Source organism: Triturus cristatus, chromosome 4_1 (assembly GCF_964204655.1).
Source record: "Triturus cristatus chromosome 4_1, aTriCri1.1, whole genome shotgun sequence".
Classification (NCBI taxonomy): Eukaryota; Metazoa; Chordata; class Amphibia; order Caudata; family Salamandridae; genus Triturus; species Triturus cristatus.
In genome coordinates, this window is record NC_140585.1 from 99,855,242 (window position 1) to 99,868,366 (window position 13,125).

Below are 13,125 nucleotides of genomic sequence, written 5' to 3' on the forward strand. Positions count from 1 at the left end.
GTTATATGACTCTGTATTAAACTGTTTAAAATATATGTATGCACACATCCTTTATCTGTATCAGGCAAAAGTTTGATTTTGTTACAAGTAATTAAATAAATTGTCATTTACTTGTTATTGTCAGGATATTTGATAATTTCTTCAAGCTCCTGTTCTATAACTAATTTGTGGGTCTGCCTTTGAACTTCCTTAATGTTAATTCAACAACACGCCTGTGGTAGGAGAAGTAACATACAACTTTTGTCTTCCAGTGAAAGTACAAGACGTTACCTCCTTGCCTCACCCTTAGCACACTAGCAACCTCTTAGTAATTGCAAACGTGATAAGAAACAGCCAGGAAGTAGAAACGACAAACTGTGAACGGCACTCATATAGGGTTGTCTACCCTCTGTTCCTGTCATTGTCTTCCTGACCCTGACACCAAACTTAGAAAGAGCTGTGGCAGTGATCTCAGAAGTCATGCAGAGATACCGGCTGCTGTCTCTGATAGCCTCTAATTGTCTACTATATACCCTTGCTCCACCCAGCTCTATATAGTATAGTCATGGTGGTATTATTATTATTATTATTATTATGAGATTTGATTAAGCGCACGGCTACCCCCAACGGGGGTGTCCCGGCGCTGCGGACAAACAGCAGCAAAGAGCAGAAAGGCTAGCAGCTTGCAAATAGCCAGGTCTTCAGATTACGTCTGAACTGAGATTCTGAGTCGATCATACGGATGTTGAGTGGGAGGGCATTCCAAAGCCTTGCCGTAATCACTGCAAAGGCTCTACCACCTTTCCTAGATCTGTAGTATCTGGGGGGGAGCAGAAGTCAAAGGTGATTTGATCTGAGCGATCGGAGGGATTGAACTTGCTTCAGCCTTTGTCTGAGATATCCTGGCCCCCTACCATTCAAGACCCTGAATGTCAGGACCAGGGCTTTAAAATGAATTCGAGAGGAAATCGGAAGCCAGTGGAGGTTCTTCAGATGGGGAGAGATTGAGTGACGGTAAGGGATGTTGCAGATCAGTCTGGCCGCCGCGTTTTGGACCATCTGAAGTCGGTGAAGGAGATAGGCTGGTGCCCCCACGTAAAGGCTATTACAATAGTCCAGTTGGGACGTGATGAGAGCATGAACGATAGTCTTCAAGGAATCCGTGGGCAGATAAGGGGATATCTTTTTTATCATGCGTAATTTGCCAAAGCAGGCAGAAGTGACATTAGGAATTTGGGACTTACCTGATAGCTCATTATCAAATTGAAAGCCCAGATTACGGGCAGTTTTGACCGGTGAAAAGGGAGGGTTAAGTTCCGATGGCCACCATAAGGATGGAAGTAAAGGAGATTTTTGGTTAAAAAAAAGCACCTCGGTTTTGTCGGTGTTAAGCTTCAGAGTATTAGAGGTCATCCAGGATACTATTTTAGAGAGGCAGGTTTTAAAATTAGAAAGTCCTTTGTCAGAGTGGTCTTTGAAGGAAAAGATAAGCTGTGTATCATCCGCATAGGAGACCACTCTGACTCCAGAGGCCTCTACCACCTTTGCCAGTGGTGACAGGTAGACATTAAAAAAGAGAGAGCTGAGCGCCGACCCCTGAGGAACTCCGCAACTGAGGTTTTTTTTGTCTTTGGACATAAAGGGGTGACACCAAACCTGTTGTGTTCTGTTCGATAAAAAGGATTTAATCTAGGCCAAAGGCGTGTCATGAATCCCTATATTGTAGAGTCTGTCTAACAGTATAGAGTGTGAGACGGTGTTGAAAGCCGCGGACAGGTCGAGGAGTACCAACATGGCAACCTCGCCTCTGTCCACGCTTTCCCTGATAGTTTCTTGAAACCTCTAACAGTGCTGTCTCCGTACTGTAGCCAGATCTGAAACCAGATTGTGAGTCATGGAGTAGATTTTGAGTCTCTAAATAGTCGGCCAGCTGTTCCTGCACGACTTTTTCTGGCTGGTTTGGGAAGAAGTGATATCGGTCGATAATTACAGTAGACTAATGGATCAGCTTCCGCCTTTTTTAGGATAGGAATCAACATGGCCTGTTTCTATGTTATAGGGAATTGGCCCGAGAAAAGAGATGAATTCCAGATAGTGATAAGCGGTTCAACAATAGCAGGGGCAATGGTAGTAAACACCTGAGCTGGAACCGGGTCGAGAGGTGAACCTGATTTGCACTGCTGTATTTTTAATAAAGCAGTGTCTGGTGTGATAGCTTTAAAGGTATGAAACAATATTTCTTTAGGGGGGATAGGATCCTGAGGGAGAGTACCATCACCTGCTCTCTCCGAGGGATTGAAGGCAGAGAATATATAAATTATTTTATTATGAAAAAAGTCAGAGAGACCATCACAGAGATCTTGACTGGGTTTTGTGGGACAAGTAAGGGCTGTAGGTTTAGTAACATTTTTCCCAATTTGATATAATGTTTTGGTCGAGTTTTTGGCAGTAGTAATTTTATTGGAAAAATATTCTTTCATAGTAGCCTTTTTGAGTATGTGGAATTTTTTCACGGCAGCTCTGTAAAATGACTTTAGCAGAGGGGTCATAAATTAGTCGCCAGCGACGTTCGAGCTTTTTGCATTTACTTTTCTCTTCACAAAGCTTCGGAGAGAACCAGGGGGCAGAGGGAGTAGACTGAGCCGAGGAGAAAGGTTGTAAGGGGGCAATAGTGTCCACTGCTGAGGAGAGGTATCTATTAAACTTCTCAACATCGGAGTTAAGATCATCCGAGGCAAGCCCTTTCAGGTTGTCCAGTATGGGCTTGATTTTGTCACAGGTGACTTTATACCATTTTCTCCCCATCCCCTCTTTTCTACTGTCATTGGTCAGCTGGGGGCTGAAGGTAAAGTGGAAAGGGATAAGAAAGAGGTAAGACCAAGTCAGGGGAAGCGGCTGCAGGGTATTGAGGGCCGGTAGGTTTGTAAATAAAAGGTCTAGGGTGTGCCCCGCCTTATGCGTAGGACCCTGGATTCTCTGGACTAGATTTACGCCCTCAAGCGTTTCTAATAGAGATCTCGCTTTTGGGCATGACATATCATCCACATGAAGATTGATATCGCCTAAAATGGTGAAATGGGAGTGTTTCAGTGATAGGTCTGCTAGGGTCACTAGTAGCTCCAAGAGATAAGATGGTAATGTGCCTCTCGGGTTATAGATCAGGACTCCCGCCAGAATCAGATGCATAGCATCTGATATGCTAAAATACATGGCTTCAATAGGACCAGAGTTGGCTATTTTCCTAGATGTGATGTTCCATTCTTTTCGCAGTATTATGGCTATCTCCCCACCCACTTTAGTACCTGGCCGACTGATTCCTGCGAAATGGTAGTCCAGAGGAATTGCTAGGGTGATATCAGGTTTGGAAGTGTCTTTGAGCCAGGTCTCAGTTAGGAACATCAGGTCCCACGAGTGAGATGTAAGAGATAGCCAGATATCATCCGCGTGTTTTGGGAGGGACTGGCAGTTTAGTAGGCAGGCTTTTATTTGTCTGGGTGGTGTTTGATAAGGATTCACTGAGCTGCGAACTTGCGGGTAGTCTGGTACATAGGCGAGTGAGCAGGAGCAGTTCTTACATAAATAACGCTTAGTAAGTAGCTGTGAAGGGTTGCATTTGGTATTACCACAGCAGGGCGAAGGCCTTAGTGCTAATAGTTGCGACCTTGACAAGCAGATACGCCTGGTTGGGGGGCCAGGGGCAGGGGTCCCGGCGCCGGTCGCGGCACAAGCACGGATGGGCGCAGACGGCGTTGCCTTAGGCGCGCCTTTGGCGCGCCAGCGGCATGCCCGCTGCGCGCGTCCGCTGCGCGTCCGGAAGTGCATCTTCTTAAGTGGCTGACGCGCTGACCCCTGGCTCCACCCTCCCAGCGTGTTGATTGGCCGCCCTACCCTCCACAACAATCGGGCAAGCCCGTGGTGGACCGGGGTAGGAGCGGAGTGACGAACCACAACAGAGGTAAATTTACAATTTTAAAATGCGAGGCAAAGTAAAAGCACTTTTAAAAGCAGAAGAAGCGAACAGCGGCACACCTGTAGCTGCTAGCGCGCCTGACTTTTCCAGCGCTAGCCAGTGGCATCCACTGGCGGAGTGATATGTAGTGAAATGATGCACTGAAAGTACAGGTATGCCACAGGACACATATCTGATTAAAGTTCAGAGACAGAAAAAGTGTAAATCCTTAACTAGCAATTGCTATGTTAAAATAAGCTGACTGAATTAAAGAACTGTCTAATATTTAAATGTGATTCTTGACTGATTGCTTTTACTTTTCCCAAAATTCTTTGTTCATATTTTTAAGGCACTTTTTTTGAAGATTTGGTATTGCAACACAACAGGAGGCCTTCAGATAAATGAAGATCATGTGGAAATTATAACAGTGTTTCTGTTTATCCTCATTTGCATAAGAACTGAAATCATACATTAGTGCAAAATATCAAACGTGGCAATGATATTCAATTTCAATTGTAAATACAGGATCAAATTATTGAATTTGTAATGGTGAACATGAGGCACTGTTTTGTAACTAATATCATTTTGGATTCCTTTTCTAAAACAAGTCCAGAGTAAGTTGTCTAATGTCACTTTTTATCCTTTTTAAAATATAGCACATTGGTGAATATTGGATTTTTTAATACAAATATTTCCTGTTATGCTCATTATTGAAGTACATTTTAATTAATCAAAACAATGAAAATAAAAGTGATGTTTTTGATGTCTGGCCAATGGCAGAGAGGAGCTTCTTCTGGAAATGGCTGATCTATAAAATTAGTTTTGTATCTCTTTTAGACACAAAGATGATATTAACCACTACCAGAATTGAAGAGAATGTGGTAAGTGTCATACCCACGGCCCAGCTCTTGCGTGCTGCTGCACCACTCTACATCCTCACTATTTTTCTGAGTGCTTTCTCCTGCTTTTCCCTCATTATTTTCTGCTTCTCCTTCCTTTCCCCCATTTTCTAAGTGCTTTTGCCTGCATTTCCGTCGTTTTTTACTCATTCATCTCCCCCCTGCTTTCCGTGTGATTTTTCCAGCTTTTCCCTCATTTTTCCCTGCTCTTCCTTGTTTTTCCCTCATTTCCGGCTTCCGCCTACTGCCAGTTTTCCCACCTAGCCCCGCCCACTGCACCCCAGTGCCCCTCTTACCTCCCAGGACCTACTTAATGAAGGCTGCAGCGCAACCCTATTGAGCAGGCCTTTGGCCCAGCTGTCCCGTGCAGCTGCACCGTTCTGCTTCCTCCCTCTTTTTTACTGCTTTCTCCTTCCTTTCTCCCTATTTTTCTGAGTGCTTTCTCCTGCTTTTGCCTAGCTTTTTACTGCTTTTCCCTTCCCTTCTCTCCATTTTTCTGAGTGCTTTACCTGCTTTTGCCTCGTTTTTTACAGCTTTCTCCTTCTTCTCCCCTATTTTTTATTTATTTGACAGACTTATAATGCGCGCAACTACTCCGAGGGGTTTCCAGGCGCAGTTTTTCTGAGTGCTCTCTCCTGATTTTGCCTAGTCTTTTACTGCATTCTTTGTCTTTCCCTCTGCTTTTCTGGGTGCTTTCTCCTGCTTTTCTCTACTTTTGTACTGCTTCTCCTTCCTTTCCCCCGTTGTCTGAGTGCTTTTTCCTGCTATTCCCTCGTTTTTCACTACTTTTCCTTGTTTTTTCTGTATTTGCCGCTTGCACCTGCTCCTGGTTTTTTCCCTTCCTTTCCCCCTGTTTTATTAATGCTTTCTCCTACTTTTTCCTCATTATTTACTGCTTTCTCTTCCTGATTGTTCTGAAGGCTTTCTCCTGATTTTGTCTTGTTTATTACTGCTTTCTCCATCCTTTCCTCCCATTTTTAGGGGTGCTTTCTCCTTCTTTTACCTAATTTTAAGGCTTTCTCCTTTCTCTCCCCCATTTTCTGAGTTCTTTCTCATGCTTTTGCCTCGTTCTTTATTGCTTTTGCCAAGAAGCAGCTAGCAACTCCAGTGCCTTCAGACCCTCACATGTTATTAGCTGCTCTTTATAAATTCTGATTGATTGATACATCATTTTAAACATTTACGATCCTTGAAAAAGTTCCTACCTCTCCTATCTGTTGAGGCAAAGGAAATGGTGAATCAAGCAATAAGAAATTCCAGGCTTGACTATGGCAACGCTTTTTACCTGGGTCTTCCAGATTACCTTCTCCATAGACTTCAAGTGGTGCAGAATGCAGCAACACTAATTCTTCTCAACCTTTCGCCACAAACTAATATTACCCCACATTTGAAAAGACTTCACTGGCTTCCGATTAAAAAGAGGATTCTGGTTGAACAGAAAGATGAGAGGCAATATAATAACAAAAACATTCAAGTTGCAATGATATTCAATTCAATATTTTCAGTGGGAGCAGAAGATTCTTTATTTCAGTTTCAGTTTCGCCCCCTCACGACTTGGGGAGAACTGGGTACTACAACCTTCGACTCAGAAACCTGTTACTTGAAACTATAACTGTTTTCCCATATACGCTGGCCTGTCTCTACTGAATAAGCACTGATCGTTTATTGAACTATAAGTCAACCATGTAAGGAAGCAAAAGAATAGGAACACTGAGAGGATTTGAAGAATTGCGGTAGAGATTTGGCGTCTCTTAGTATGATCTACAACCAGTGTCAGTACACTACAGTGCCCTGAAGAAAACTTTATTGGGCGAAACGCGTTGGCTGTGTCCACTTGATTGAGAAGAAACTGAAATAAAGAATCTTCTGCTCACACTGAAAATATTGAATTGAATATCATTGCAACTTGAAAGTTTTTGTTATCATATTGCCTCTCATCTTTCTGTTAAACCTGTATTTTATTGATGAACATGTGGCAGCTGGTCATTTGAGATGGGCAGTATACAATCTGTGACTTGTGAGTGACTATACTGGGTGGTGCAGTACGTTGTGCCTTGCTGCCTTGCTTTGTTCGTAAAAAGAGGAATCTTTTTAAAACCTTGGTCCTGGTTCATAAAGCCTTATATCACACAGGAGTAGTGTACTTGCTGAGAAGGATTTGTGCTTATGCCCACCCAGGAATTTACGGTCAGCCCATGGCTATTTGGCCAGAAAAATGAATACGGTAAGATAAAGGGGGGTCCCAGAGAATTTAAAGACCAGCGAGGATAAAGTCTGTTACAATAACACGAAAATACCAGAAATCCTCAGGTCTATGTAAAAAACCTACTGACAGTAGAAAAAACGCCTAAAGAGATCTCAGAATGCTTCTAAGGAGTCCTTTAATTAGGACATAATCCCATCACCCACCGAGGTGACATGCTTCACCACCCGGGATTCTCCTCTTGACGGGGAGCCCTAGCCCCATCAAGGGCTACAACCCCCTCACTGTGAGGGAGGAGCTCAGGGATGTTTTATTCCTACACTATTTAGGATATAGTAAATCCTTCAGAAGAGAAGAAGCTTAGACTGGTTAGGCAACGGGTGCAGTGCAAAACAAAAATCAGTTCTAATGTGAGGGAAGTGATATTAAAACTAGCTACCCGGAACAACAAAACTTTATTGATTTGTTCCTGGTGCCAGGATTAAAAACAGGGCAAATGCAGTCTGAAATGATAACTGCATATGGTGGACACAAACAGGTCTACATGTTTCAGCCCACAGGACCCTACAAGGTGTCGTGGCATTCGTCAGGGCCTTCAAATAATTATGTTACTGCTTGAGAATATGAAAAGTGATACATAAAAAGGAATTCAAATCCAAAACAAGTAATGCCACAGTTGTTGTGTACAATTTACTGGTCGTACCCGTAATTTACGGATAAGAAACCTCACCTCAACCTGGTGACACCCCGGGCATTCACGGAGCTGGAACCGGAGTTCCTCCCTTACAGTGAGGGGTTTGTAGCCCTTGATGGGGCTAGAGGTCCCCGTCAAGAGGAGAATCCCAGATGATGAAGCATGCCACCTTGGTGGGTGATGGGATTATGTCCTAATTAAAGGACTCCTTAGAAGCATTCTGAGATCTCGTTTGGCGTTTATTCTACTGTCAGTAATTTTTTTATGTAGACCAGAGGATTTCTTGCATTTTCGTATTTAGCCAGAATTCCAAAAATCCGGTGGACCAGGGCTGGATGCAGATCCTTTTCAGGGCCGGACTGGGAACACATACCAGCCCTGGCAATTCTGCTGGACTGTTCCAGGAGGGAGGGGCTTGGAGGGGTTTGGGGGTGCTAGTGAGGAGCAGCACTGCTATCGCTTTAGCACTGCTGCCGCTTTTGTTAGAGGGGACTGATATTGCAGCACTGCTGCAAAACAGGCCTCCAGTAACAAAACTGATCCCCAGTAACAAAACCGGCCCCCACCACTCAAAAACCGGTCCCACCATTTCCGGCACACCGGTAAAATGCCTGGTGCTTGCTACAGCCAGTCTTGACCTTATCCTTTTCTTATCTTGCATCAGTGGCCTGAAATAAGCTTCCCTTTGAGGTTCGTGCCACACCAGAGTTGTCCATCTTTCAGCAGAAATTAAAAACAGGGCTGTTAAGTAATAGGTCTTCTGGAACATGGTAGTCGAAAAGGTATTTATTGAGTATTACAGGATAAAGGCCAACACAGCATACAACAGTAACAGCTGCTCTCGGCTGGAAGTCTACAACTGATCATTGATGACACATGGGAATTCCATGTGTCATCAATGATGTAGACTATGGAATACTTACATGCAAATAGCTAATAATAATAATAAAAGACAGACACAACACATCTTCTCCCTTTAACTTAAAATAATGAACACTTAACATTTGAAATAAATAATCATTACATACACGCATCTCCTCTCTCAAACAGTGACTAATTCACAACAACAATAAAGATTGCACATATGCACCTATCATAGAAATGAATTAACTAATTAGTGACAAAATCCTTGAGCTATTCCGGTGGTTTAGCCACCCTACCAAAACTATTAACAAGAGCATCATTACCTTGAGGTTGAGATTGAGGTTGGGATTCAGAAACAGAAGAGTTCTCCTGTCCAGTTAGCTCTGAAGAATCAGAATGAAGAGCAACATCATCAGAAATACATTCAGAATGAACCTCATCTAGAAGATCATCATTCTCAACTTGTGAAGAAACAGAAGGAACATCACCTTGATTTGTAACATCAAACATATTAGAATCGGGTGAATTCTTTTCATCATGTACTGATTTCAAGCTACATTCCACCCCTACATTCTCTTCATCTAACCAGTGAAAACTCCTCATACGGCTAGTTCCTTCTCCACTCCACTCACCAAGTTTACTTTTACATTTTACAATTCTGCCCATGTGCCAACATTTACCATCAGATAATTGAACAGAATTATTACAAATATTAATTATAGAAAAAGGCTTTGAGAATTTACTTTGCCCTTTCCTCACTTTAAAAGGTAATCTAACTCGTACCTGATCACCTATTTCAAAATTGATTAGTTTAGTATTGTTTTTACTGTCATAGTAACTTTTGTATTTCTATTGATGTTGTTCAACATTCCCCTTGACATGTTCAGGTGACCATTCTAATAACCGAGAATGTTTCATCCAACATTGGTTATCCTTCGTGAACGGAACACGTCCTTTCATAATAGTAAACGGACTATAACCAGTGACAGTAGGCGTTATACGATACATCCAAATCATTTTCTTAATTCCTACTATCCAGTCCTGGTTCTTAAGGTTTGCTAATTGAATAGACTCTTTAATCACCCGATTGAACCTTATCCCACCCTCGTCGCCAATTTTGTTAAGTAATAGGCCTTCTGGAACAGGGTAGTTGAAAAGGCATTTATTGAGTATTACAGGATAAAGGCCAACACAGCATACAACAGGAACAGCTGCTCTCGGCTGGAAGTCTCCAACTGATCATTGATGACACCTGGGAATTCCATGTGTCATCAATGATGTAGACTATGGAATACTTACATGCAAATAGCTAATAATAATAATAAAAGACAGACACAACATGGGCTCTTCCAACAAGCATGATTTGACGCTCAGCACTTCCACAAGCAGCCTACATTTAGCGCCAAGACACCCCTTGGAGGATGGGCTTGCTTTAAAAATTTCAATCATCATGCCTAATCATATAAAGGAATGAATCCTACAGTCTCAAACTCTGAAAGTTTAAGGAACATAAGGTTCTTTATAACATATGTATCTATTCTGTGTTAATTTTCCCCTCGTGAGCTAACTGTATCTACTAGAAAAATGATGTGTCCACAAACACGGTATAAAATTGAGCTCACCAGCCCCTCGCTCCTGCAGATCAATACCTTGGACCAATGTTTGATTGCAGAAGACATAGAATGCCATTAACCTATAGATACTGCCCTGTTTTGGGAGCAGAGTCTGCTCAAATAAAAGGTAGAGGATTCTTTTTTCCAAGAATCACACTTTAGTTGCGTGTGATTTCAGAAATGTATCTTGTCATCACAGACCTATCTGCAACTTATATTTGGACAGTAATAGTTCTGTATCTCACATTTGTGGTGTAAGGCAAGGCTATCTTATGCAGGCTCAAGTGGTCCACACTCATGTCAGATTTTGAGCATACAACTTTAAAATAAACAAAGCCAGCTCGTATCTTGATAATCAGGCATGGATCTGCTACACCTGGACATTGAATACCACTGGTCTGGGCTATTTCCTAGTATACTTTTGTGCAGCACTGAAGGCACACCTAAGGCAAGTCCGTCTGCCCCAGTCTGCACCTCTCCGCACCCCAATGAGGCCAGGGATACTGCCTCTGATAACCGGGGTAGGCTCACTTATTCTGTAATACAATTACATGCTGTGCGACTACTTCCGGACACAGCGTGTCCCTATTGTTTCAACTTAGATCAAGTGGCAACAATTTAAAAGTGCCCAAACTGTAATTTTAGTATCATTCTGCCGCCCCGTGAATTAGTCACAACTCCGCTAGCTCCATTTTTTCATACTAAGGACAATTTTACCCAGCCTACTAGCAGTTTGGAGTTTTTGAATCTTAATTGCCTGTCGTTAGTAAAGCACCATTGGGAGCTTTTTAATTTTCTCAGTGACCACAAGCCAGACGCGATTGTTTTGACTGAGACGGGGCTTAATTCTGCCTCAGGGCCTGATGTGAATATAGCACAACCCCCTTTGGAACGGTCCAGAGATTGGATTGGAAAAACAAAAAAATTGACGGGATAGCTGTTGTTTTTAAAACGCAGTATAGGTACAATATCGATAAATTAGCAATTCTTGACTGTGAAGCATTGATTTTTTTCCTTAGAAATAACTAATACGTTCACTTTGTTGGGAGCCCTCACGTACCGACCTCTTGGCAATGTAACCGACTGGAGTTTGAGTATCGCTGATGCCCTTGCACCAAATATTCTGAAATTCACCAATTTTATTATTCTGGGCTATTTTAACATTCATTTTCATGATGGGGCATGCAAAACAGCCATATCCATGATAGAGGATCTCAAAGCTCTTGACATACAGTTGGGAGGAACTGGGCAAAGCTGGATATCTGGGAGCCTAATTCAGTACTTGAGGCTGCAGAGCCCCACACTAAGCAATGTAGTGGAAGCTGATGCTGATAGTATCGATATCTGGATTAGATCCGCAGTAGATGTCTTGGTTCCCACTACTTGTAGGAAACAACACAGAATTCTTTCCCCTGCCCCATGGTATAATGATCAATTGAAAACACGATGTAAAAGCCTGGAAAGAATATGGCGCAAAACATACAATCAGGAGGATAACCATACTTACATGTTGGCCTTAAGCGCTTCTGTGCCAATGACGGAACGGTTCCATCATCAGCTGTGGCGCCCCTCTGCCGATGACGGATCCGTTCAGTCATCGGGACATGAGCAGGAAATCCCTCTGCTGTTTAGAGCAAAGGGATTTCCTTTTGGTAAAAACAGCCTCGGGAGCTGTGAAAGAGCTTTCCCAGCTCCAAATGCTGTTTTTGGTTTTCAGTGAAATGATGATCAGCACGCAAGGAGCGCTGACCTCATTTCACTAAAAACATACGTGAAATGATCCGATTGGCTCAATTCACTTTCACTGCCTAGGTACTCGTGAGGCTCTCTCAGCCTCCTCCCCCCCCCCCCACCCCCCAGGCACCTAGGCAGACGGGAGAGGCATGACTGGAAAGGAGACGGTGATAACCAAGCAGGGATCCAATCCACTAGGTACCAGGGAGTGGGGAGCAGCACCTTGGCAAAGGGCTTTTGCTCCCTTCCTAGTTTCTGCCCCGGGTAATATCCCCCATCTGCCCACCATAGGGGGCAAAAAGGCCACTAGGCACCAGGGATTTTTTTTTTGTTATTCGTAGTGGTGGGGGCTGGCCAAAATGGCCATGTAGATGCCCTCATCCCTAGACACCAATAGCTACTGTTTTTCTGCCCCCCTGGACAGATGGAGGTTATAGCCCCCTATCCGCTCCTCCCCCCCCCCCCCCCGGGTGGCAGAAAGCATGCTAATGCCTCCACTCCAGCCAGAAAATCGCCACATGAGGGCAAATGGGGGCTATGTTATGGGTGGGGGTTTCCCAGGATGGGCTTGCCAATGCCCCTACCTCTCCAATAAATAGCCACAGTCTTTCTGTACCCCGGAGGGGGGCGGCACATTGGGTCAATAGTTGTTTTCTGGAAGGAATGGGAGTACAAGGTAGAGCCTTGGCTTGGCTTGGCTAGATCATTCCAGTATAATCGCACCTTTAAGGTGCATTCTCATCTACACAGGGCAAAAACCCATCTTCTACCCTCCGGGGTGCCTCAGGTCTCTACCCTGCGTCCTCTCCTGTTCAACCTATATGTCAGGCTGCTTGCTGACATTGTGTAGTCCCATGGGCTGACATTTTTTTTATATGCCGACAACACACACATTTTGGTGTCCTTATCTACTTAGGAAAACCTAAAAGCAGAAGCTCTTAGTACCTGCATGGCAGAAATTTTGACTAGGATGAACATTACCTCATTGAAACTTAATAGGGACAACAACAGAGGTCCTGGTAGTAGGTGACCATCCACATCTCTGGGGTCCCCATCTCTGGCTGGCTTCTCTGGCTCAATCCCCTCTCTTTTGCAGGTGCTCAAAAGTGTGGGAGTATAGATGAATAGTATGGATAGATGATAAACTATCCATGAGTTCCTAGATTAATAAAGCAGGAGCCACATGCTTT

The 13,125-nt window shown here is 43.5% G+C and overlaps 1 long non-coding RNA gene across 1 annotated transcript in view; it reads left to right on the top strand.

Annotated features, from left to right (window-relative positions):
* Positions 1-4,763: 4,763 nt before the first annotated feature.
* LOC146839645 (uncharacterized) overlaps positions 4,764-13,125 on the top strand; it is a 63,627-nt gene continuing 55,265 nt past the window's right edge. Inside the window, exon 1 of the long non-coding RNA XR_014980694.1 lies at positions 4,764-4,809. This is a non-coding gene — a long non-coding RNA (uncharacterized LOC146839645). The remainder of the gene's footprint in view (positions 4,810-13,125) is intronic.